The sequence below is a fragment of the Myxine glutinosa genome, chromosome 9 (assembly GCF_964187855.1).
Source record: "Myxine glutinosa chromosome 9, kmMyxGlut1.1, whole genome shotgun sequence".
In the NCBI taxonomy this organism is placed as follows: domain Eukaryota; kingdom Metazoa; phylum Chordata; class Myxini; order Myxiniformes; family Myxinidae; genus Myxine; species Myxine glutinosa.
This window is the reverse complement of record NC_136269.1, coordinates 74,988,242-75,014,159: the sequence shown is the minus strand read 5'-3', so window position 1 is coordinate 75,014,159 and position 25,918 is coordinate 74,988,242. Positions and strand designations below refer to the sequence as shown.

At 49.4% G+C, this 25,918-nt stretch overlaps 5 non-coding genes across 5 annotated transcripts; all 5 read left to right on the top strand.

Annotated features, from left to right (window-relative positions):
- The first annotated feature begins 6,447 nt into the window (after nt 1-6,447).
- TRNAR-ACG (transfer RNA arginine (anticodon ACG)) lies at nt 6,448-6,520 on the top strand. Its single transcript has one exon. It is a non-coding gene; the product is annotated as a tRNA-Arg (tRNA).
- Nucleotides 6,521-14,814: 8,294 nt separating this feature from the next.
- TRNAR-ACG (transfer RNA arginine (anticodon ACG)) lies at nt 14,815-14,887 on the top strand. Its single transcript has one exon. It is a non-coding gene; the product is annotated as a tRNA-Arg (tRNA).
- Nucleotides 14,888-16,566: 1,679 nt separating this feature from the next.
- Nucleotides 16,567-16,639, top strand: TRNAR-ACG (transfer RNA arginine (anticodon ACG)). The gene has a single exon. It is a non-coding gene; the product is annotated as a tRNA-Arg (tRNA).
- Nucleotides 16,640-18,663: 2,024 nt separating this feature from the next.
- TRNAR-ACG (transfer RNA arginine (anticodon ACG)) lies at nt 18,664-18,736 on the top strand. The gene has a single exon. It is a non-coding gene; the product is annotated as a tRNA-Arg (tRNA).
- A 6,066-nt stretch (nt 18,737-24,802) lies between these two features.
- TRNAH-AUG (transfer RNA histidin (anticodon AUG)) lies at nt 24,803-24,875 on the top strand. Its single transcript has one exon. It is a non-coding gene; the product is annotated as a tRNA-His (tRNA).
- Nucleotides 24,876-25,918: the final 1,043 nt, after the last annotated feature.

Sequence of the window (25,918 nt, the reverse complement as noted above, 5' to 3'; positions counted from 1 at the left end):
AAACTGATTTTGACTTCACTTTTAGCAATATTTAATGAAGTCGCGTGGTCGCTTTGCTTCTTCAACATATTTTCCTGAAGTCGAATTCATTGGAGTGGTCGTCCACCCCTTGGTGACGATTGAGTAACCTTGGTCACCTCTTTAAAATACAGTCGCGACCCTCGCGTCAAGGATTTGGCAACAGATTACGTCATCTTCCCGTTCCAAACCTGCTTTTTTAGTTCTACTTCCTTGAGGAACAGAGAAACCCAAGGTATCACCGCCATCGGAACGAGGGTCAAGCTGGGCTCAAGTCTTTCACGAACCTGCTGGCCAGGCCCAACGTTCAAATATGGTTGGAGGAGGAATTTGTCATTTGTTCCGGCTGCCTGCGAAAGCTCGCCCATGCTTCCTGAAGTACACTGGGATCTGCAACGTCGACCAACGAAGACTGGCAGACCGTCAGTGAAAAGGCACGGTCATGTGAAGTCCAGCAGGGTTCAGAAAGAGGTCATAGGAGGTCCAGCAGGGTACAGAAAGAGGTTGCAGTAGGTCCAGCAGGGTTCAGAAAGAGGTCATGTGAAGTCCAGCAGGGTACAGAAAGAGGTCGCAGTAGGTCCAGCAGGGTTCAGATAGAGGTCATGTGAAGTCCAGCAGGGTTCAGAAAGATGTCGTAGGAGGTCAATCAGGGTTCAGAAAGAGGTCAGAGGAGGTTCAGCAGGGTTCAGAAAGAGGTCATAGGAAGTCCAGCAGGGTACAGAAAGAGGTCATAGGAGGTCCAGCAGGGTAGAGAAAGAGGTCATGTGAAGTCCAGCAGGGTTCAGATAGAGGTCATGTGAAGTCCAGCAGGGTTCAGATAGAGGTCATGTGAAGTCCAGCAGGGTTCAGATAGAGGTCATGTGAAGTCCAGCAGGGTTCAGAAAGATGTCGTAGGAGGTCAATCAGGGTTCAGAAAGAGGTCAGAGGAGGTTCAGCAGGGTTCAGAGAGGGGCCATAGGAGGTCCAGCAGGGTACAGAAAGAGGTCATAGGAGGTCCAGCAGGGTACAGAAAGAGGTCGCAGTAGGTCCAGCAGGGTTCAGATATATGTCATGTGAAGTCCAGCATGGTTCAGATAGAGGTTGTGTGAAGTCCAGCAGGGTTCAGATAGAGGTCATGTGAAGTTCAGCAGGGTTCAGAAAGAGGTCATGTGAAGTCCAGCAGGGTTCAGAAAAGTTGGTGCATTCATTTGTGTTCAGCTGCAATTCCGAGTACTTGTCAGAGGCCTTTGTGCGCGTGGCTCAGGAACGTGCACGTCTGCGACAACCGGAGACCCCTTCCGTTGATCACTCATTATTGCAGCACTAAAACATATTAGTAGGAGTGGTAGCTAGTAGTCACATGGGCCAGTGTCGCAATGGATAACGCGTCTGACTACGAATCAGAAGATTGTAGGTTCGACTCCTACCTGGCTCGAAACTGATTTTGACTTCACTTTTAGCAATATTTAACGAAGTCGCGTGGGCTCTTTGCTTCTTGAACATATTTTCCTGAAGTCGAATTCATTGGAGTGGTAGTCCACCCCTTGGTGACGATTGAGTAACCTTGGTCACCTCTTTAAAATACAGTCGCGACCCTCGCGTCAAGGATTTGGCAACATATTACGTCATCTTCCCGTTCCAAACCTGCTTTTTTAGTTCTACTTCCTTGAGGAACAGAGAAACCCAAGGTATCACCGCCATCGGAACGAGGGTCAAGCTGGGCTCAAGTCTTTCACGAACCTGCTGGCCAGGCCCAACGTTCAAATATGGTTGGAGGAGGAATTTGTCATTTGTTCTGGCTGCCTGCGAAAGCTCGCCCATGCTTCCTGAAGTACACTGGGATCTGCAACGTCGACCAACGAAGACTGGCAGACCGTCAGTGAAAAGGCACGGTCATGTGAAGTCCAGCAGGGTTCAGAAAGATGTCGTAGGAGGTCAAGCAGGGTTCAGAAAGAGGTCAGAGGAGGTTCAGCAGGGTTCAGAAAGAGGTCATAGGAGGTCCAGCAGGGTACAGAAAGAGGTCGCAGTAGGTCCAGCAGGGTTCAGAAAGAGGTCATGTGAAGTCCAGCAGGGTTCAGATAGAGGTCATGTGAAGTCCAGCAGGGTTCAGATAGAGGTAATGTGAAGTCCAGCAGGGTTCAAAAAGATGTCGTAGGAGGTCAATCAGGGTTCAGAAAGAGGTCAGAGGAGGTTCAGCAGGGTTCAGAAAGAGGTCATAGGAGGTCCAGCAGGGTACAGAAAGAGGTCGCAGTAGGTCCAGCAGGGTTCAGAAAGAGGTCATGTGAAGTCCAGCAGGGTTCAGATAGAGGTCATGTGAAGTCCAGCAGGGTTCAGAAAGGAGTCATGTGAAGTCCAGCAGGGTTCAGATATATGTCATGTGAAGTCCAGCATGGTTCAGATGGAGGTCGTGTGAAGTCCAGCAGGGTTCAGATAGAGGTCATGTGAAGTTCAGCAGGGTTCAGAAAGAGGTCATGTGAAGTCCAGCAGGGTTCAGAAAAGTTGGTGCATTCATTTGTGTTCAGCTGCAATTCCGAGTACTTGTCAGAGGCCTTTGTGCGCGTGGCTCAGGAACGTGCACGTCTGCGACAACCGGAGACCCCTTACGTTGATCACTCATTATTGCAGCACTAAAACATATCAGTAGGAATGATAGCTAGTAGTCACATGGGCCAGTGGCGCAATGGATAACGCGTCTGACTACGAATCAGAAGATTGTAAGTTCGACTCCTACCTGGCTCAAAACTGATTTTGACTTCACTTTTAGCAATATTTAATGAAGTCGCGTGGTCGCTTTGCTTCTTCAACATATTTTCCTGAAGTCGAATTCATTGGAGTGGTAGTCCACCCCTTGGTGACGATTGAGTAACCTTGGTCACCTCTTTAAAATACAGTCGCGACCCTCGCGTCAAGGATTTGGCAACAGATTACGTCATCTTCCCGTTCCAAACCTGCTTTTTTAGTTCTACTTCCTTGAGGAACAGAGAAACCCAAGGTATCACCGCCATCGGAACGAGGGTCAAGCTGGGCTCAAGTCTTTCACGAACCTGCTGGCCAGGCCCAACGTTCAAATATGGTTGGAGGAGGAATTTGTCATTTGTTCCGGCTGCCTGCGAAAGCTCGCCCATGCTTCCTGAAGTACACTGGGATCTGCAACGTCGACCAACGAAGACTGGCAGACCGTCAGTGAAAAGGCACGGTCATGTGAAGTCCAGCAGGGTTCAGAAAGATGTCGTAGGAGGTCAAGCAGGGTTCAGAAAGAGGTCAGAGGAGGTTCAGCAGGGTTCAGAAAGAGGTCATAGGAGGTCCAGCAGGGTACAGAAAGAGGTCGCAGTAGGTCCAGCAGGGTTCAGAAAGAGGTCATGTGAAGTCCAGCAGGGTTCAGATAGAGGTCATGTGAAGTCCAGCAGGGTTCAGATAGAGGTCATGTGAAGTCCAGCAGGGTTCAGAAAGATGTCGTAGGAGGTCAATCAGGGTTCAGAAAGAGGTCAGAGGAGGTTCAGCAGGGTTCAGAAAGAGGTCATAGGAGGTCCAGCAGGGTACAGAAAGAGGTCGCAGTAGGTCCAGCAGGGTTCAGAAAGAGGTCATGTGAAGTCCAGCAGGGTTCAGATAGAGGTCATGTGAAGTCCAGCAGGGTTCAGAAAGGAGTCATGTGAAGTCCAGCAGGGTTCAGATATATGTCATGTGAAGTCCAGCAGGGTTCAGAAAAGTTGGTGCATTCATTTGTGTTCAGCTGCAATTCCGAGTACTTGTCAGAGGCCTTTGTGCGCGTGGCTCAGGAACGTGCACGTCTGCGACAACCGGAGACCCCTCACGTTGATCACTCATTATTGCAGCACTAAAACATATCAGTAGGAGTGGTAGCTAGTAGTCACATGGGAGAGTGGTGCAATGGATATCGCGTCTGACTACGAATCAGAAGATTGTAGGTTCGACTCCTACCTGGCTCAAACCTGATTTTGACTTCACTTTTAGCAATATTTAACGAAGTCGCATTGTCGCTTTGCTTCTAAAACATGTTTTCCTGAAGTCGAATTCATTGGAGTGGTCGTCCACCCCTTGGTGACGATTGAGTAACCTTGGTCACCTCTTTAAAATACAGTCGCGACCCTCGCGTCAAGGATTTGGCAACAGATTACGTCATCTTCCCGTTCCAAACCTGCTTCTTTAGTTCTACTTCCTTGTGGAACAGAGAAACCCAAGGTATCACCGCCATCGGAACGAGGGTCAAGCTGGGCTCAAATCTTTCACGAACCTGCTGGCCAGGCCCAACGTTCAAATATGGTTGAAGGAGGAATTTGTCATTTGTTCCGGCTGCCTGCGAAAGCTCGCCCATGCTTCCTGAAGTACACTGGGATCTGCAACGTCGACCAACGAAGACTGGCAGACCGTCAGTGAAAAGGCACGGTCATGTGAAGTCCAGCAGGGTTCAGAAAGATGTCGTAGGAGGTCAAGCAGGGTTCAGAAAGGGGTCAGAGGAGGTTCAGCAGGGTTCAGAAAGAGGTCATAGGAGGTCCAGCAGGGTACAGAAAGAGGTCGCAGTAGGTCCAGCAGGGTTCAGAAAGAGGTCATGTGAAGTCCAGCAGGGTTCAGATAGAGGTCATGTGAAGTCCAGCAGGGTTCAGATAGAGGTCATGTGAAGTCCAGCAGGGTTCAGATATATGTCATGTGAAGTCCAGCATGGTTCAGATAGAGGTCGTGTGAAGTCCAGCAGGGTTCAGATAGAGGTCATGTGAAGTTCAGCAGGGTTCAGAAAGAGGTCATGTGAAGTCCAGCAGGGTTCAGAAAAGTTGGTGCATTCATTTGTGTTCAGCTGCAATTCCGAGTACTTGTCAGAGGCCTTTGTGCGCGTGGCTCAGGAACGTGCACGTCTGCGACAACCTGAGACCCCTTACGTTGATCACTCATTATTGCAGCACTAAAACATATCAGTAGGAGTGATAGCTAGTAGTCACATGGGCCAGTGGCGCAATGCATAACACGTCTGACTACGAATCAGAAGATTGTAGGTTCGACTCCGACCTGGCTCAAAACTGATTTTGACTTCACTTTTACCAATATTTAATGAAGTCGCGTGGTCGCTTTGCTTCTTCAACATATTTTCCTGAAGTCGAATTCATTGGAGTGGTAGTCCACCCCTTGGTGACGATTGAGTAACCTTGGTCACCTCTTTAAAATACAGTCGCGACCCTCGCGTCAAGGATTTGGCAACAGATTACGTCATCTTCCCGTTCCAAACCTGCTTTTTTAGTTCTACTTCCTTGAGGAACAGAGAAACCCAAGGTATCACCGCCATCGGAACGAGGGTCAAGCTGGGCTCAAGTCTTTCACGAACCTGCTGGCCAGGCCCAACGTTCAAATATGGTTGGAGGAGGAATTTGTCATTTGTTCCGTCTGCCTGCGAAAGCTCGCCCATGCTTCCTGAAGTACACTGGGATCTGCAACGTCGACCAACGAAGACTGGCAGACCGTCAGTGAAAAGGCACGGTCATGTGAAGTCCAGCAGGGTTCAGAAAGATGTCGTAGGAGGTCAAGCAGGGTTCAGAAAGAGGTCAGAGGAGGTTCAGCAGGGTTCAGAAAGAGGTCATAGGAGGTCCAGCAGGGTACAGAAAGAGGTCGCAGTAGGTCCAGCAGGGTTCAGAAAGAGGTCATGTGAAGTCCAGCAGGGTTCAGATAGAGGTCATGTGAAGTCCAGCAGGGTTCAGATATAGGTCATGTGAAGTCCAGCAGGGTTCAAAAAGATGTCGTAGGAGGTCAATCAGGGTTCAGAAAGAGGTCAGAGGAGGTTCAGCAGGGTTCAGAAAGAGGTCATAGGAGGTCCAGCAGGGTACAGAAAGAGGTCGCAGTAGGTCCAGCAGGGTTCAGAAAGAGGTCATGTGAAGTCCAGCAGGGTTCAGATAGAGGTCATGTGAAGTCCAGCAGGGTTCAGAAAGGAGTCATGTGAAGTCCAGCAGGGTTCAGATATATGTCATGTGAAGTCCAGCATGGTTCAGATAGAGGTCGTGTGAAGTCCAGCAGGGTTCAGATAGAGGTCATGTGAAGTCCAGCAGGGTTCAAAAAGATTTCGTAGGAGGTCAATCAGGGTTCAGAAAGAGGTCAGAGGAGGTTCAGCAGGGTTCAGAAAGAGGTCATAGGAGGTCCAGCAGGGTACAGAAAGAGGTCGCAGTAGGTCCAGCAGGGTTCAGAAAGAGGTCATGTGAAGTCCAGCAGGGTTCAGATCGAGGTCATGTGAAGTTCAGCAGGGTTCAGAAAGAGGTCATGTGAAGTCCAGCAGGGTTCAGAAAAGTTGGTGCATTCATTTGTGTTCAGCTGCAATTCCGAGGACTTGTCAGAGGCCTTTGTGCGCGTGGCTCAGGAACGTGCACGTCTGCGACAACCGGAGACCCCTTACGTTGATCACTCATTATTGCAGCACTAAAACATATCAGAAGGAGTGATAGCTAGTAGTCACATGGGCCAGTGGCGCAATGGATAACGCGTCTGACTACGAATCAGAAGATTGTAGGTTCGACTCCTACCTGGCTCAAAACTGATTTTGACTTCACTTTTAGCAATATTTAATGAAGTCGCGTGGTCGCTTTGTTCTTCAACATATTTTCCTGAAGTCGAATTCATTGGAGTGGTAGTCCACCCCTTGGTGACGATTGAGTAACCTTGGTCACCTCTTTAAAATACAGTCGCGACCCTCGCGTCAAGGATTTGGCAACAGATTACGTCATCTTCCCGTTCCAAAACTGCTTTTTTAGTTCTACTTCCTTGAGGAACAGAGAAACCCAAGGTATCACCGCCATCGGAACGAGGGTCAAGCTGGGCTCAAGTCTTTCACGAACCTGCTGGCCAGGCCCAACGTTCAAATATGGTTGGAGGAGGAATTTGTCATTTGTTCCGGCTGCCTGCGAAAGCTCGCCCATGCTTCCTGAAGTACACTGGGATCTGCAACGTCGACCAACGAAGACTGGCAGACCGTCAGTGAAAAGCACGGTCATGTGAAGTCCAGCAGGGTTCAGAAAGATGTCGTAGGAGGTCAAGCAGGGTTCAGAAAGAGGTCAGAGGAGGTTCAGCAGGGTTCAGAAAGAGGTCATAGGAGGTCCAGCAGGGTACAGAAAGAGGTCGCAGTAGGTCCAGCAGGGTTCAGAAAGAGGTCATGTGAAGTCCAGCAGGGTTCAGATAGAGGTCATGTGAAGTCCAGCAGGGTTCAGATAGAGGTCATGTGAAGTCCAGCAGGGTTCAGAAAGATGTCGTAGGAGGTCAATCAGGGTACAGAAAGAGGTCAGAGGAGGTTCAGCAGGGTTCAGAAAGAGGTCATAGGAGGTCCAGCAGGGTACAGAAAGAGGTCGCAGTAGGTCCAGCAGGGTTCAGAAAGAGGTCATGTGAAGTCCAGCAGGGTTCAGATAGAGGTCATGTGAAGTCCAGCAGGGTTCAGAAAGGAGTCATGTGAAGTCCAGCAGGGTTCAGATATATGTCATGTGAAGTCCAGCAGGGTTCAGAAAGATGTCGTAGGAGGTCAAGCAGGGTTGAGAAAGAGGTCAGAGGAGGTTCAGCAGGGTTCAGAAAGAGGTCATAGGAGGTCCAGCAGGGTACAGAAAGAGGTCGCAGTCGGTCCAGCAGGGTTCAGAAAGAAGTCATGTGAAGTCCAGCAGGGTTCAGATAGAGGTCATGTGAAGTCCAGCAGGGTTCAGATAGAGGTCATGTGAAGTCCAGCAGGGTTCAGAAAGATGTCGTAGGAGGTCAATCAGGGTTCAGAAAGAGGTCAGAGGAGGTTCAGCATGGTTCAGAAAGAGGTCATAGGAGGTCCAGCAGGGTACAGAAAGAGGTCGCAGTAGGTCCAGCAGGGTTCAGAAAGAGGTCATGTGAAGTCCAGCAGGGTTCAGATATAGGTCATGTGAAGTCCAGCAGGGTTCAGAAAGGAGTCATGTGAAGTCCAGCAGGGTTCAGATATATGTCATGTGAAGTCCAGCAGGGTTCAGAAAAGTTGGTGCATTCATTTGTGTTCAGCTGCAATTCCGAGTGCTTGTCAGAGGCCTTTGTGCGCGTGGCTCAGGAACGTGCACGTCTGCGACAACCGGAGACCTCTTACGTTGATCACTCATTATTGCAGCACTAAAACATATCAGTAGGAGTGATAGCTAGTAGTCACATGGGCCAGTGGCGCAATGGATAACGCGTCTGACTACGAATCAGAAGATTGTAGGTTCGTACTCCTACCTGGCTCAAAACTGATTTTGACTTCACTTTTAGCAATATTTAATGAAGTCGCGTGGTCGCTTTGCTTCTTCAACATATTTTCCTGAAGTCGAATTCATTGGAGTGGTAGTCCACCCCTTGGTGACGATTGAGTAACCTTGGTCACCTCTTTAAAATACAGTCGCGACCCTCGCGTCAAGGATTTGGCAACAGATTACGTCATCTTCCCGTTCCAAACCTGCTTTTTAAGTTCTACTTCCTTGAGGAACAGAGAAACCCAAGGTATCACCGCCATCGGAACGAGGGTCAAGCTGGGCTCAAGTCTTTCACGAACCTGCTGGCCAGGCCCAACGTTCAAATATGGTTGGAGGAGGAATTTGTCATTTGTTCCGGCTGCCTGCGAAAGCTCGCCCATGCTTCCTGAAGTACACTGGGATCTGCAACGTCGACCAACGAAGACTGGCAGACCGTCAGTGAAAAGGCACGGTCATGTGAAGTCCAGCAGGGTTCAGAAAGATGTCGTAGGAGGTCAAGCAGGGTTCAGAAAGAGGTCAGAGGAGGTTCAGCAGGGTTCAGAAAGAGGTCATAGGAGGTCCAGCAGGGTACAGAAAGAGGTCGCAGTAGGTCCAGCAGGGTTCAGAAAGAGGTCATGTGAAGTCCAGCAGGGTTCAGATAGAGGTCATGTGAAGTCCAGCAGGGTTCAGATAGAGGTCATGTGAAGTCCAGCAGGGTTCAAAAAGATGTCGTAGGAGGTCAATCAGGGTTCAGAAAGAGGTCAGAGGAGGTTCAGCAGGGTTCAGAAAGAGGTCATAGGAGGTCCAGCAGGGTACAGAAAGAGGTCGCAGTAGGTCCAGCAGGGTTCAGAAAGAGGTCATGTGAAGTCCAGCAGGGTTCAGATAGAGGTCATGTGAAGTCCAGCAGGGTTCAGAAAGGAGTCATGTGAAGTCCAGCAGGGTTCAGATATATGTCATGTGAAGTCCAGCATGGTTCAGATAGAGGTCGTGTGAAGTCCAGCAGGGTTCAGATAGAGGTCATGTGAAGTCCAGCAGGGTTCAGAAAGAGGTCAGAGGAGGTTCAGCAGGGTTCAGAAAGAGGTCATAGGAGGTCCAGCAGGGTACAGAAAGAGGTCGCAGTAGGTCCAGCAGGGTTCAGAAAGAGGTCATGTGAAGTCCAGCAGGGTTCAGATAGAGGTCATGTGAAGTCCAGCAGGGTTCAGAAAGGAGTCATGTGAAGTCCAGCAGGGTTCAGATATATGTCATGTGAAGTCCAGCAGGGTTCAGAAAAGTTGGTGCATTCATTTGTGTTCAGCTGCAATTCCGAGTACTTGTCAGAGGCCTTTGTGCGCGTGGCTCAGGAACGTGCACGTCTGCGACAACCGGAGACCCCTCACGTTGATCACTCATTATTGCAGCACTAAAACATATCAGTAGGAGTGATAGCTAGTAGTCACATGGGAGAGTGGCGCAATGGATATCGCGTCTGACTACGAATCAGAAGATTGTAGGTTCGACTCCTACCTGGCTCAAAACTGATTTTGACTTCACTTTTAGCAATATTTAACGAAGTCGCATTGTCGCTTTGCTTCTTAAACATGTTTTCCTGAAGTCGAATTCATTGGAGTGGTCGTCCACCCCTTGGTGACGATTGAGTAACCTTGGTCACCTCTTTAAAATACAGTCGCGACCCTCGCGTCAAGGATTTGGCAACAGATTACGTCATCTTCCCGTTCCAAACCTGCTTCTTTAGTTCTACTTCCTTGTGGAACAGAGAAACCCAAGGTATCACCGCCATCGGAACGAGGGTCAAGCTGGGCTCAAATCTTTCACGAACCTGCTGGCCAGGCCCAACGTTCAAATATGGTTGAAGGAGGAATTTGTCATTTGTTCCGGCTGCCTGCGAAAGCTCGCCCATGCTTCCTGAAGTACACTGGGATCTGCAACGTCGACCAACGAAGACTGGCAGACCGTCAGTGAAAAGGCACGGTCATGTGAAGTCCAGCAGGGTTCAGAAAGATGTCGTAGGAGGTCAAGCAGGGTTCAGAAAGGGGTCAGAGGAGGTTCAGCAGGGTTCAGAAAGAGGTCATAGGAGGTCCAGCAGGGTACAGAAAGAGGTCGCAGTAGATCCAGCAGGGTTCAGAAAGAGGTCATGTGAAGTCCAGCAGGGTTCAGATAGAGGTCATGTGAAGTCCAGCAGGGTTCAGATAGAGGTCATGTGAAGTCCAGCAGGGTTCAGATATATGTCATGTGAAGTCCAGCATGGTTCAGATAGAGGTCGTGTGAAGTCCAGCAGGGTTCAGATAGAGGTCATGTGAAGTTCAGCAGGGTTCAGAAAGAGGTCATGTGAAGTCCAGCAGGGTTCAGAAAAGTTGGTGCATTCATTTGTGTTCAGCTGCAATTCCGAGTACTTGTCAGAGGCCTTTGTGCGCGTGGCTCAGGAACGTGCACGTCTGCGACAACCTGAGACCCCTTACGTTGATCACTCATTATTGCAGCACTAAAACATATCAGTAGGAGTGATAGCTAGTAGTCAGATGGGCCAGTGGCGCAATGGATAACGCGTCTGACAACGAATCAGAAGATTGTAGGTTCGACTCCTACCTGGTTCAAAACTGATTTTGACTTCACTTTTACCAATATTTAATGAAGTCGCGTGGTCGCTTTGCTTCTTCAACATATTTTCCTGAAGTCGAATTCATTGGAGTGGTAGTCCACCCCTTGGTGACGAGTGAGTAACCTTGGTCACCTCTTTAAAATACAGTCGCGACCCTCGCGTCAAGGATTTGGCAACAGATTACGTCATCTTCCCGTTCCAAACCTGCTTTTTTAGTTCTACTTCCTTGAGGGACAGAGAAACCCAAGGTATCACCGCCATCGGAACGAGGGTCAAGCTGGGCTCAAGTCTTTCACGAACCTGCTGGCCAGGCCCAACGTTCAAATATGGTTGGAGGAGGAATTTGTCATTTGTTCCGTCTGCCTGCGAAAGCTCGCCCATGCTTCCTGAAGTACACTGGGATCTGCAACGTCGACCAACGAAGACTGGCAGACCGTCAGTGAAAAGGCACGGTCATGTGAAGTCCAGCAGGGTTCAGAAAGATGTCATAGGAGGTCAAGCAGGGTTCAGAAAGAGGTCAGAGGAGGTTCAGCAGGGTTCAGAAAGAGGTCATAGGAGGTCCAGCAGGGTACAGAAAGAGGTCGCAGTAGGTCCAGCAGGGTTCAGAAAGAGGTCATGTGAAGTCCAGCAGGGTTCAGATAGAGGTCATGTGAAGTCCAGCAGGGTTCAGATAGAGGTCATGTGAAGTCCAGCAGGGTTCAAAAAGATGTCGTAGGAGGTCAATCAGGGTTCAGAAAGAGGTCAGAGGAGGTTCAGCAGGGTTCAGAAAGAGGTCATAGGAGGTCCAGCAGGGTACAGAAAGAGGTCGCAGTAGGTCCAGCAGGGTTCAGAAAGAGGTCATGTGAAGTCCAGCAGGGTTCAGATAGAGGTCATGTGAAGTCCAGCAGGGTTCAGAAAGGAGTCATGTGAAGTCCAGCAGGGTTCAGATATATGTCATGTGAAGTCCAGCATGGTTCAGATAGAGGTCGTGTGAAGTCCAGCAGGGTTCAGATAGAGGTCATGTGAAGTCCAGCAGGGTTCAAAAAGATTTCGTAGGAGGTCAATCAGGGTTCAGAAAGAGGTCAGAGGAGGTTCAGCAGGGTTCAGAAAGAGGTCATAGGAGGTCCAGCAGGGTACAGAAAGAGGTCGCAGTAGGTCCAGCAGGGTTCAGAAAGAGGTCATGTGAAGTCCAGCAGGGTTCAGATCGAGGTCATGTGAAGTCCAGCAGGGTTCAGAAAGGAGTCATGTGAAGTCCAGCAGGGTTCAGATATATGTCATGTGAAGTCCAGCAGGGTTCAGAAAAGTTGGTGCATTCATTTGTGTTCAGCTGCAATTCCGAGTACTTGTCAGAGGCCTTTGTGCGCGTGGCTCAGGAACGTGCACGTCTGCGACAACCGGAGACCTCTTACGTTGATCACTCATTATTGCAGCACTAAAACATATCAGTAGGAGTGATAGCTAGTAGTCACATGGGCCAGTGGCGCAATGGATAACGCATCTGACTACGAATCAGAAGATTGTAGGTTCGACTCCTACCTGGCTCAAAACTGATTTTGACTTCACTTTTAGCAATATTTAATGAAGTCGCGTGGTCGCTTTGCTTCTTCAACATATTTTCCTGAAGTCGAATTCATTGGAGTGGTAGTCCACCCCTTGGTGACGATTGAGTAACCTTGGTCACCTCTTTAAAATACAGTCGCGACCCTCGCGTCAAGGATTTGGCAACAGATTACGTCATCTTCCCGTTCCAAACCTGCTTTTTTAGTTCTACTTCCTTGAGGAACAGAGAAACCCAAGGTATCACCGCCATCGGAACGAGGGTCAAGCTGGGCTCAAGTCTTTCACGAACCTGCTGGCCAGGCCCAACGTTCAAATATGGTTGGAGGAGGAATTTGTCATTTGTTCCGGCTGCCTGCGAAAGCTCGCCCATGCTTCCTGAAGTACACTGGGATCTGCAACGTCGACCAACGAAGACTGGCAGACCGTCAGTGAAAAGGCACGGTCATGTGAAGTCCAGCAGGGTTCAGAAAGATGTCGTAGGAGGTCAAGCAGGGTTCAGAAAGAGGTCAGAGGAGGTTCAGCAGGGTTCAGAAAGAGGTCATAGGAGGTCCAGCAGGGTACAGAAAGAGGTCGCAGTAGGTCCAGCAGGGTTCAGAAAGAGGTCATGTGAAGTCCAGCAGGGTTCAGATAGAGGTCATGTGAAGTCCAGCAGGGTTCAGATAGAGGTCATGTGAAGTCCAGCAGGGTTCAAAAAGATGTCGTAGGAGGTCAATCAGGGTTCAGAAAGAGGTCAGAGGAGGTTCAGCAGGGTTCAGAAAGAGGTCATAGGAGGTCCAGCAGGGTACAGAAAGAGGTCGCAGTAGGTCCAGCAGGGTTCAGAAAGAGGTCATGTGAAGTCCAGCAGGGTTCAGATAGAGGTCATGTGAAGTCCAGCAGGGTTCAGAAAGGAGTCATGTGAAGTCCAGCAGGGTTCAGATATATGTCATGTGAAGTCCAGCATGGTTCAGATAGAGGTCGTGTGAAGTCCAGCAGGGTTCAGATAGAGGTCATGTGAAGTCCAGCAGGGTTCAGAAAGAGGTCAGAGGAGGTTCAGCAGGGTTCAGAAAGAGGTCATAGGAGGTCCAGCAGGGTACAGAAAGAGGTCGCAGTAGGTCCAGCAGGGTTCAGAAAGAGGTCATGTGAAGTCCAGCAGGGTTCAGATAGAGGTCATGTGAAGTCCAGCAGGGTTCAGAAAGGAGTCATGTGAAGTCCAGCAGGGTTCAGATATATGTCATGTGAAGTCCAGCAGGGTTCAGAAAAGTTGGTGCATTCATTTGTGTTCAGCTGCAATTCCGAGTACTTGTCAGAGGCCTTTGTGCGCGTGGCTCAGGAACCTGCACGTCTGCGACAACCGGAGACCCCTCACGTTGATCACTCATTATTGCAGCACTAAAACATATCAGTAGGAGTGATAGCTAGTAGTCACATGGGAGAGTGGCGCAATGGATATCGCGTCTGACTACGAATCAGAAGATTGTAGGTTCGACTCCTACCTGGCTCAAAACTGATTTTGACTTCACTTTTAGCAATATTTAACGAAGTCGCATTGTCGCTTTGCTTCTTAAACATGTTTTCCTGAAGTCGAATTCATTGGAGTGGTCGTCCACCCCTTGGTGACGATTGAGTAACCTTGGTCACCTCTTTAAAATACAGTCGCGACCCTCGCGTCAAGGATTTGGCAACAGATTACGTCATCTTCCCGTTCCAAACCTGCTTCTTTAGTTCTACTTCCTTGTGGAACAGAGAAACCCAAGGTATCACCGCCATCGGAACGAGGGTCAAGCTGGGCTCAAATCTTTCACGAACCTGCTGGCCAGGCCCAACGTTCAAATATGGTTGAAGGAGGAATTTGTCATTTGTTCCGGCTGCCTGCGAAAGCTCGCCCATGCTTCCTGAAGTACACTGGGATCTGCAACGTCGACCAACGAAGACTGGCAGACCGTCAGTGAAAAGGCACGGTCATGTGAAGTCCAGCAGGGTTCAGAAAGATGTCGTAGGAGGTCAAGCAGGGTTCAGAAAGGGGTCAGAGGAGGTTCAGCAGGGTTCAGAAAGAGGTCATAGGAGGTCCAGCAGGGTACAGAAAGAGGTCGCAGTAGATCCAGCAGGGTTCAGAAAGAGGTCATGTGAAGTCCAGCAGGGTTCAGATAGAGGTCATGTGAAGTCCAGCAGGGTTCAGATAGAGGTCATGTGAAGTCCAGCAGGGTTCAGATATATGTCATGTGAAGTCCAGCATGGTTCAGATAGAGGTCGTGTGAAGTCCCGCAGGGTTCAGATAGAGGTCATGTGAAGTTCAGCAGGGTTCAGAAAGAGGTCATGTGAAGTCCAGCAGGGTTCAGAAAAGTTGGTGCATTCATTTGTGTTCAGCTGCAATTCCGAGTACTTGTCAGAGGCCTTTGTGCGCGTGGCTCAGGAACGTGCACGTCTGCGACAACCTGAGACCCCTTACGTTGATCACTCATTATTGCAGCACTAAAACATATCAGTAGGAGTGATAGCTAGTAGTCAGATGGGCCAGTGGCGCAATGGATAACGCGTCTGACTACGAATCAGAAGATTGTAGGTTCGACTCCTACCTGGCTCAAAACTGATTTTGACTTCACTTTTACCAATATTTAATGAAGTCGCGTGGTCGCTTTGCTTCTTCAACATATTTTCCTGAAGTCGAATTCATTGGAGTGGTAGTCCACCCCTTGGTGACGATTGAGTAACCTTGGTCACCTCTTTAAAATACAGTCGCGACCCTCGCGTCAAGGATTTGGCAACAGATTACGTCATCTTCCCGTTCCAAACCTGCTTTTTTAGTTCTACTTCCTTGAGGAACAGAGAAACCCAAGGTATCACCGCCATCGGAACGAGGGTCAAGCTGGGCTCAAGTCTTTCACGAACCTGCTGGCCAGGCCCAACGTTCAAATATGGTTGGAGGAGGAATTTGTCATTTGTTCCGTCTGCCTGCGAAAGCTCGCCCATGCTTCCTGAAGTACACTGGGATCTGCAACGTCGACCAACGAAGACTGGCAGACCGTCAGTGAAAAGGCACAGTCATGTGAAGTCCAGCAGGGTTCAGAAAGATGTCATAGGAGGTCAAGCAGGGTTCAGAAAGAGGTCAGAGGAGGTTCAGCAGGGTTCAGAAAGAGGTCATAGGAGGTCCAGCAGGGTACAGAAAGAGGTCGCAGTAGGTCCAGCAGGGTTCAGAAAGAGGTCATGTGAAGTCCAGCAGGGTTCAGATAGAGGTCATGTGAAGTCCAGCAGGGTTCAGATAGAGGTCATGTGAAGTCCAGCAGGGTTCAAAAAGATGTCGTAGGAGGTCAATCAGGGTTCAGAAAGAGGTCAGAGGAGGTTCAGCAGGGTTCAGAAAGAGGTCATAGGAGGTCCAGCAGGGTACAGAAAGAGGTCGCAGTAGGTCCAGCAGGGTTCAGAAAGAGGTCATGTGAAGTCCAGCAGGGTTCAGATAGAGGTCATGTGAAGTCCAGCAGGGTTCAGAAAGGAGTCATGTGAAGTCCAGCAGGGTTCAGATATATGTCATGTGAAGTCCAGCATGGTTCAGATAGAGGTCGTGTGAAGTCCAGCAGGGTTCAGATAGAGGTCATGTGAAGTCCAGCAGGGTTCAAAAAGATTTCGTAGGAGGTCAATCAGGGTTCAGAAAGAGGTCAGAGGAGGTTCAGCAGGGTTCAGAAAGAGGTCATAGGAGGTCCAGCAGGGTACAGAAAGAGGTCGCAGTAGGTCCAGCAGGGTTCAGAAAGAGGTCATGTGAAGTCCAGCAGGGTTCAGATAGAGGTCATGTGAAGTCCAGCAGGGTTCAGAAAGGAGTCATGTGAAGTCCAGCAGGGTTCAGATATATGTCATGTGAAGTCCAGCATGGTTCAGATAGAGGTCGTGTGAAGTCCAGCAGGGTTCAGATAGAGGTCATGTGAAGTTCAGCAGGGTTCAGAAAGAGGTCATGTGAAGTCCAGCAGGGTTCAGAAAGAGGACGCAGTAGGTCCAGCAGGGTTCAGAAAGAGGTCATGTGAAGTCCAGCAGGGTTCAGATAGAGGTCATGTGAAGTTCAGCAGGGTTCAGAAAGAGGTCATGTGAAGTCCAGCAGGGTTCAGAAAAGTTGGTGCATTCATTTGTGTTCAGCTGCAATTCCGAGTACTTGTCAGAGGCCTTTGTGCGCGTGGCTCAGGAACGTGCACGTCTGCGACAACCGGAGACCCCTTACGTTGATCACTCATTATTGCAGCACTAAAACATATCAGTAGGAGTGATAGCTAGTTGTCACATGGGCCAGTGGCGCAATGGATAACGCGTCTGACTACGAATCAGAAGATTGTAGGTTCGACTCCTACCTGGCTCAAAACTGATTTTGACTTCACTTTTAGCAATATTTAATGAAGTCGCGTGGTCGCTTTGCTTCTTCAACATATTTTCCTGAAGTCGAATTCATTGGAGTGGTAGTTCACCCCTTGGTGACGATTGAGTAACCTTGGTCACCTCTTTAAAATACAGTCGCGACCCTCGCGTCAAGGATTTGGCAACAGATTACGTCATCTTCCCGTTCCAAACCTGCTTTTTTAGTTCTACTTCCTTGAGGAACAGAGAAACCCAAGGTATCACCGCCATCGGAACGAGGGTCAAGCTGGGCTCAAGTCTTTCACGAACCTGCTGGCCAGGCCCAACGTTCAAATATGGTTGGAGGAGGAATTTGTCATTTGTTCCGGCTGCCTGCGAAAGCTCGCCCATGCTTCCTGAAGTACACTGGGATCTGCAACGTCGACCAACGAAGACTGGCAGACCGTCAGTGAAAAGGCACGGTCATGTGAAGTCCAGCAGGGTTCAGAAAGATGTCGTAGGAGGTCAAGCAGGGTTCAGAAAGAGGTCAGAGGAGGTTCAGCAGGGTTCAGAAAGAGGTCATAGGAGGTCCAGCAGGGTACAGAAAGAGGTCGCAGTCGGTCCAGCAGGGTTCAGAAAGAGGTCATGTGAAGTCCAGCAGGGTTCAGATAGAGGTCATGTGAAGTTCAGCAGGGTTCAGAAAGAGGTCATGTGAAGTCCAGCAGGGTTCAGAAAAGTTGGTGCATTCATTTGTGTTCAGCTGCAATTCCGAGTACTTGTCAGAGGCCTTTGTGCGCGTGGCTCAGGAACGTGCACGTCTGCGACAACCGGAGACCCCTTACGTTGATCACTCATTATTGCAGCACTAAAACATATCAGTAGGAGTGATAGCTAGTAGTCACATGGGCCAGTGGCGCAATGGATAACGCGTCTGACTACGAATCAGAAGATTGTAGGTTCGACTTCCTACCTGGCTCAAAACTGATTTTGACTTCACTTTTAGCAATATTTAATGAAGTCGCGTGGTCGCTTTGCTTCTTCAACATATTTTCCTGAAGTCGAATTCATTGGAGTGGTAGTCCACCCCTTGGTGACGATTGAGTAACCTTGGTCACCTCTTTAAAATACAGTCGCGACCCTCGCGTCAAGGATTTGGCAACAGATTACGTCATCTTCCCGTTCCAAACCTGCTTTTTTAGTTCTACTTCCTTGAGGAACAGAGAAACCCAAGGTATCACCGCCATCGGAACGAGGGTCAAGCTGGGCTCAAGTCTTTCACGAACCTGCTGGCCAGGCCCAACGTTCAAATATGGTTGGAGGAGGAATTTGTCATTTGTTCCGGCTGCCTGCGAAAGCTCGCCAATGCTTCCTGAAGTACACTGGGATCTGCAACGTCGACCAACGAAGACTGGCAGACCGTCAGTGAAAAGGCACGGTCATGTGAAGTCCAGCAGGGTTCAGAAAGATGTCGTAGGAGGTCAAGCAGGGTTCAGAAAGAGGTCAGAGGAGGTTCAGCAGGGTTCAGAAAGAGGTCATAGGAGGTCAATCAGGGTTCAGAAAGAGGTCAGAGGAGGTTCAGCAGGGTTCAGAAAGAGGTCATAGGAGGTCCAGCAGGGTACAGAAAGAGGTCGCAGTAGGTCCAGCAGGGTTCAGAAAGAGGTCATGTGAAGTCCAGCAGGGTTCAGATAGAGGTCATGTGAAGTCCAGCAGGGTTCAGAAAGGAGTCATGTGAAGTCCAGCAGGGTTCAGATATATGTCATGTGAAGTCCAGCATGGTTCAGATAGAGGTCGTGTGAAGTCCAGCAGGGTTCAGATAGAGGTCATGTGAAGTTCAGCAGGGTTCAGAAAGAGGTCATGTGAAGTCCAGCAGGGTTCAGAAAAGTTGGTGCATTCATTTGTGTTCAGCTGCAATTCCGAGTACTTGTCAGAGGCCTTTGTGCGCGTGGCTCAGGAACGTGCACGTCTGCGACAACCGGAGACCCCTTACGTTGATCACTCATTATTGCAGCACTAAAACATATCAGTAGGAGTGATAGCTAGTAGTCACATGGGCCAGTGGCGCAATGGATAACGCGTCTGACTACGAATCAGAAGATTGTAGGTTCGACTCCTACCTGGCTCAAAACTGATTTTGACTTCACTTTTAGCAATATTTAATGAAGTCGCGTGGTCGCTTTGCTTCTTCAACATATTTTCCTGAAGTCGAATTCATTGGAGTGGTAGTTCACCCCTTGGTGACGATTGAGTAACCTTGGTCACCTCTTTAAAATACAGTCGCGACCCTCGCGTCAAGGATTTGGCAACAGATTACGTCATCTTCCCGTTCCAAACCTGCTTTTTTAGTTCTACTTCCTTGAGGAACAGAGAAACCCAAGGTATCACCGCCATCGGAACGAGGGTCAAGCTGGGCTCAAGTCTTTCACGAACCTGCTGGCCAGGCCCAACGTTCAAATATGGTTGGAGGAGGAATTTGTCATTTGTTCCGGCTGCCTGCGAAAGCTCGCCCATGCTTCCTGAAGTACACTGGGATCTGCAACGTCGACCAACGAAGACTGGCAGACCGTCAGTGAAAAGGCACGGTCATGTGAAGTCCAGCAGGGTTCAGAAAGATGTCGTAGGAGGTCAAGCAGGGTTCAGAAAGAGGTCAGAGGAGGTTCAGCAGGGTTCAGAAAGAGGTCATAGGAGGTCCAGCAGGGTACAGAAAGAGGTCGCAGTAGGTCCAGCAGGGTTCAGAAAGAGGTCATGTGAAGTCCAGCAGGGTTCAGATAGAGGTCATGTGAAGTTCAGCAGGGTTCAGAAAGAGGTCATGTGAACTCCAGCAGGGTTCAGAAAAGTTGGTGCATTCATTTGTGTTCAGCTGCAATTCCGAGTACTTGTCAGAGGCCTTTGTGCGAGTGGCTCAGGAACGTGCACGTCTGCGACAACCGGAGACCCCTTCCGTTGATCACTCATTATTGCAGCACTAAAACATATCAGTAGGAGTGATAGCTAGTAGTCACATGGGCCAGTGGCGCAATGGATAACGCGTCTGATTACGAATCAGAAGATTATAGGTTCGACTCCTACCTGGCTCAAAACTGATTTTGACTTCACTTTTAGCAATATTTAATGAAGTCGCATGGTCGCTTTGCTTCTTCAACATATTTTCCTGAAGTCGAATTCATTGGAGTGGTAGTCCACCCCTTGGTGACGATTGAGTAACTTTGGTCACCTCTTTAAAATACAGTCGCGACCCTCGCGTCAAGGATTTGGCAACAGATTACGTCATCTTCCCGTTCCAAACCTGCTTTTTTAGTTCTACTTCCTTGAGGAACAGAGAAACCCAAGGTATCACCGCCATCGGAACGAGGGTCAAGCTGGGCTCAAGTCTTTCACGAACCTGCTGGCCAGGCCCAACGTTCAAATATGGTTGGAGGAGGAATTTGTCATTTGTTCCGGCTGCCTGCGAAAGCTCGCCCATGCTTCCTGAAGTACACTGGGATCTGCAACGTCGACCAACGAAGACTGGCAGACCGTCAGTGAAAAGGCACGGTCATGTGAAGTCCAGCAGGGTTCAGAAAGATGTCGTAGGAGGTCAAGCAGGGTTCAGAAAGAGGTCAGAGGAGGTTCAGCAGGGTTCAGAAAGAGGTCATAGGAGGTCCAGCAGGGTACAGAAAGAGGTCGCAGTAGGTCCAGCAGGGTTCAGAAAGAGGTCATGTGAAGTCCAGCAGGGTTCAGATAGAGGTCATGTGAAGTCCAGCAGGGTTCAGAAAGGAGTCATGTGAAGTCCAGCAGGGTTCAGATATATGTCATGTGAAGTCCAGCAGGGTTCAGAAAAGTTGGTGCATTCATTTGTGTTCAGCTGCAATTCCGAGTACTTGTCAGAGGCCTTTGTGCGCGTGGCTCAGGAACGTGCACGTCTGCGACAGCCGGAGACCCCTTACGTTGATCACTCATTATTGCAGCACTAAAACATATCAGTAGGAGTGATAGGTGATAGCTAGTAGTCACATGGGCCAGTGGCGCAATGGATAACGCGTCTGACGACGAATCAGAAGATTGTAGGTTCGACTCCTACCTGGCTCAAAACTGATTTTGACTCCACTTTAGCAATATTTAATGAAGTCGCGTGGTCGCTTTGCTTCTTCAACATATTTTCCTGAAGTCGAATTCATTGGAGTGGTAGTCCACCCCTTGGTGACGATTGAGTAACCTTGGTCACCTCTTTAAAATACAGTCGCGACCCTCGCGTCAAGGATTTGGCAACAGATTACGTCATCTTCCCGTTCCAAACCTGCTTTTTTAGTTCTACTTCCTTGAGGAACAGAGAAACCCAAGGTATCACCGCCATCGGAACGAGGGTCAAGCTGGGCTCAAGTCTTTCACGAACCTGCTGGCCAGGCCCAACGTTCAAATATGGTTGGAGGAGGAATTTGTCATTTGTTCTGGCTGCCTGCGAAAGCTCGCCCATGCTTCCTGAAGTACACTGGGATCTGCATCGTCGACCAACGAAGACTGGCAGACCGTCAGTGAAAAGGCACGGTCATGTGAAGTCCAGCAGGGTTCAGAAAGATGTCGTACGAGGTCAAGCAGGGTTCAGAAAGAGGTCAGAGGAGGTTCAGCAGGGTTCAGAAAGAGGTCATAGGAGGTCCAGCAGGGTACAGAAAGAGGTCGCAGTAGGTCCAGCAGGGTTCAGAAAGAGGTCATGTGAAGTCCAGCAGGGTTCAGATAGAGGTCATGTGAAGTCCAGCAGGGTTCAGATAGAGGTCATGTGAAGTCCAGCAGGGTTCAGATATATGTCATGTGAAGTCCAGCATGGTTCAGATAGAGGTCGTGTGAAGTCCAGCAGGGTTCAGATAGAGGTCATGTGAAGTTCAGCAGGGTTCAGAAAGAGGTCATGTGAAGTCCAGCAGGGTTCAGAAAAGTTGGTGCATTCATTTGTGTTCAGCTGCAATTCCGAGTACTTGTCAGAGGCCTTTGTGCGCGTGGCTCAGGGACGTGCACGTCTGCGACAACCGGAGACCCCTTACGTTGATCACTCATTATTGCAGCACTAAAACATATCAGTAGGAGTGATAGCTAGTAGTTACATGGGCCAGTGGCGCAATGGATAACGCGTCTTACTACAAATCAAAAGATTGTAGGTTCAACTCCTACCTGGCTCAAAACTGATTTTGACTTCACTTTTAGCAATTTTTAATGAAGTCGCGTGGTCGCTTTGCTTCTTCAACATATTTTCCTGAAGTCGAATTCATTGGAGTGGTAGTCCACCCCTTGGTGACGATTGAGTAACCTTGGTCACCTCTTTAAAATACAGTCGCGACCCTCGCGTCAAGGATTTGGCAACAGATTACGTCATCTTCCCGTTCCAAACCTGCTTTTTTAGTTCTACTTCCTTGAGGAACAGAGAAACCCAAGGTATCACCGCCATCGGAACGAGGGTCAAGCTGGGCTCAAGTCTTTCACGAACCTGCTGGCCAGGCCCAACGTTCAAATATGGTTGGAGGAGGAATTTGTCATTTGTTCCGGCTGCCTGCGAAAGCTCGCCCATGCTTCCTGAAGTACACTGGGATCTGCATCGTCGACCAACGAAGACTGGCAGACCGTCAGTGAAAAGGCACGGTCATGTGAAGTCCAGCAGGGTTCAGAAAGATGTCGTAGGAGGTCAAGCAGGGTTCAGAAAGAGGTCAGAGGAGGTTCAGCAGGGTTCAGAAAGAGGTCATAGGAGGTCCAGCAGGGTACAGAAAGAGGTCGCAGTAGGTCCAGCAGGGTTCAGAAAGAGGTCATGTGAAGTCCAGCAGGGTTCAGATAGAGGTCATGTGAAGTCCAGCAGGGTTCAGATAGAGGTCATGTGAAGTCCAGCAGGGTTCAGAAAGATGTCGTGAGAGGTCAATCAGGGTTCAGAAAGAGGTCAGAGGAGGTTCAGCAGGGTTCAGAAAGAGGTCATAGGAGGTCCAGCAGGGTACAGAAAGAGGTCATAGGAGGTCCAGCAGGGAACAGAAAGAGGTCATGTGAAGTCCAGCAGGGTTCAGATAGAGGTCATGTGAAGTCCAGCAGGGTTCAGAAAGAGGTCATGTGAAGTCCAGCAGGGTTCAGATAGAGGTCATGTGAAGTCCAGCAGGGTTCAGAAAGGAGTCATGTGAAGTCCAGCAGGGTTCAGATATATGTCATGTGAAGTCCAGCATGGTTCAGATAGAGGTCGTGTGAAGTCCAGCAGGGTTCAGATAGAGGTCATGTGAAGTTCAGCAGGGTTCAGAAAGAGGTCATGTGAAGTCCAGCAGGGTTCAGAAAAGTTGGTGCATTCATTTGTGTTCAGCTGCAATTCCGAGTACTTGTCAGAGGCCTTCGTGCGCGTGGCTCAGGAACGTGCACGTCTGCGACAACCGGAGACCCCTTACGTTGATCACTCATTATTGCAGCACTAAAACATATCAGTAGGAGTGATAGCTAGTAGTCACATGGGCCAGTGGCGCAATGGATAACGTGTCTGACTACGAATCAGAAGATTGTAGGTTCGACTCCTACCTGGCTCAAAACTGATTTTGACTTCACTTTTAGCAATATTTAATGAAGTCGCGTGGTCGCTTTGTTCTTCAACATATTTTCCTGAAGTCGAATTCATTGGAGTGGTAGTCCACCCCTTGGTGACGATTGAGTAACCTTGGTCACCTCTTTAAAATACAGTCGCGACCCTCGCGTCAAGGATTTGGCAACAGATTACGTCATCTTCCCGTTCCAAACCTGCTTTTTTAGTTCTACTTCCTTGAGGAACAGAGAAACCCAAGGTATCACCGCCATCGGAACGAGGGTCAAGCTGGGCTCAAGTCTTTCACGAACCTGCTGGCCAGGCCCAACGTTCAAATATGGTTGGAGGAGGAATTTGTCATTTGTTCTGGCTGCCTGCGAAAGCTCGCCCATGCTTCCTGAAGTACACTGGGATCTGCAACGTCGACCAACGAAGACTGGCAGACCGTCAGTGAAAAGGCACGGTCATGTGAAGTCCAGCAGGGTTCAGAAAGATGTCGTAGGAGGTCAAGCAGGGTTCAGAAAGAGGTCAGAGGAGGTTCAGCAGGGTTCAGAAAGAGGTCATAGGAGGTCCAGCAGGGTACAGAAAGAGGTCGCAGTAGGTCCAGCAGGGTTCAGAAAGAGGTCATGTGAAGTCCAGCAGGGTTCAGATAGAGGTCATGTGAAGTCCAGCAGGGTTCAGAAAGGAGTCATGTGAAGTCCAGCAGGGTTCAGATATAGGTCATGTGAAGTCCAGCAGGGTTCAGATAGAGGTCATGTGAAATCCAGCAGGGTTCAGAAAGAGGTCATGTGAAGCCCAGCAGGGTTCAGGAAGAGGTCGCAGTAGGTCCAGCAGGGTTCAGATATAGGTCATGCAAAGTCCAGCAGGGTTCAGATAGAGGTCATGTGAAGTCCAGCAGGGTTCAGAAAGAGGTCATGTGAAGTCCAGCAGGGTTCAGATAGAGGTCATGTGAAGTCCAGCAGTGTACAGAAAGAGGTCATAGGAGGTCAAGCAGGGTACAGAAAGAGGTCGCAGTAGGTCCAGCATTGTTCAGAAAGAGGTCATGTGAAGTCCAGCAGGGTTCAGGAAGAGGTCATGTGAAGTCCAGCAGGGTTCAGAAAGAAGTCATGTGAAGTCCAACAGGGTTCAGATATAGGTCATGTGAAGTCCAGCAGGGTTCAGATAGAGGTCATGTGAAGTCCAGCAGGGTTCAGAAAGAGGTCATGTGAAGTCCAGCAGGGTTCAGAAAGATGTCGTAGGAGGTCAAGCAGGGTTCAGAAAGAGGTCAGAGGAGTTTCAGCAGGGTTCAGAAAGAGGTCATAGGAGGTCCAGCAGGGTACAGAAAGAGGTCGCAGTAGGTCCAGCAGGGTTCAGAAAGAGGTCATGTGAAGTCCAGCAGGTTCAGATAGAGGTCATGTGAAGTCCAGCAGCGTTCAGAAAGGAGTCATGTGAAGTCCAGCAGGGTTCAGATATAGGTCATGTGAAAAGTCTAGCATGGTTCAGTCTAGCATGCTAAGTCTAGCATGGTTCAGAAAAGTTGGTGCATTCATTTGTGTACAGCTGTAATTCCGAGTACTTGTCAGTGGCCTTTGTTCGCGTGGCTCAGGACCATGCACGTCTGCGACAACCGGAGACCCCCAACGTTCATCACTCATTATTGCAGCACTAAACCATATTAGTAGTAGTGGTAGCTAGTAGTCACATGGGCTATTGGCGCAATGGATAACGCGTCTGACTATGGATCAGAAGATTGTAGGTTCGACTCCTACCTGGCTCAAAACTGATTTTGACTACACTTTTAGCAATATTTAATGAAGTCGCGTGGTCGCTTTGCTTCTGAAACATATTTTCCTGAAGTCGAATTCATTGGAGTGGGAGTCCACCCCTTGGTGACGATTGAGTAACCTTGGTCACATCTTTAAAATACAGTCGCGACCCTCGCGTCAAGGATTTGGCAAAAGATTACGTCATCTTCCCGTTCCAAACCTGCTTTTTTAGTTCTACTTCCTTGTGGAACAGAGAAACCCAAGGTATCACCGACATCGGAACGAAGGTCAAGCTGGGCTCAAGTCTTTCACGAACCTGCTGGCCAGGCCCAACGTTCAAATATGGTTGGAGGAGGAATTTGTCATTTGTTCCGGCTGCCTGCGAAAGCTCGCCCATGCTTCGTGAAATACACTGGGATCTGCAACGTCGACCAACGAAGACTGGCAGACCGTCAGTGAAAAGGCACGGTCATGTGAAGTCCAGCAGGGTTCAGAAAGATGTCGTAGGAGGTCAAGCAGGGTTCAGAAAGAGGTCAGAGGAGGTTCAGCAGGGTTCAGAAAGAGGTCATAGGAGGTCCAGCAGGGTACAGAAAGAGGTCGCAGTCGGTCCAGCAGGGTTCAGAAAGAGGTCATGTGAAGTCCAGCAGGGTTCAGATAGAGGTCATGTGAAGTCCAGCAGGGTTCAGAAAGGAGTCATGTGAAGTCCAGCAGGGTTCAGATATATGTCATGTGAAGTCCAGCATGGTTCAGATAGAGGTCGTGTGAAGTCCAGCAGGGTTCAGATAGAGGTCATGTGAAGTTCAGCAGGGTTCAGAAAGAGGTCATGTGAAGTCCAGCAGGGTTCAGAAAAGTTGGTGCATTCATTTGTGTTCAGCTGCAATTCCGAGTACTTGTCAGAGGCCTTTGTGCGCGTGGCTCAGGGACGTGCACGTCTGCGACAACCGGAGACCCCTTACGTTGATCACTCATTATTGCAGCACTAAAACATATCAGTAGGAGTGATAGCTAGTAGTTACATGGGCCAGTGGCGCAATGGATAACGCGTCTTACTACA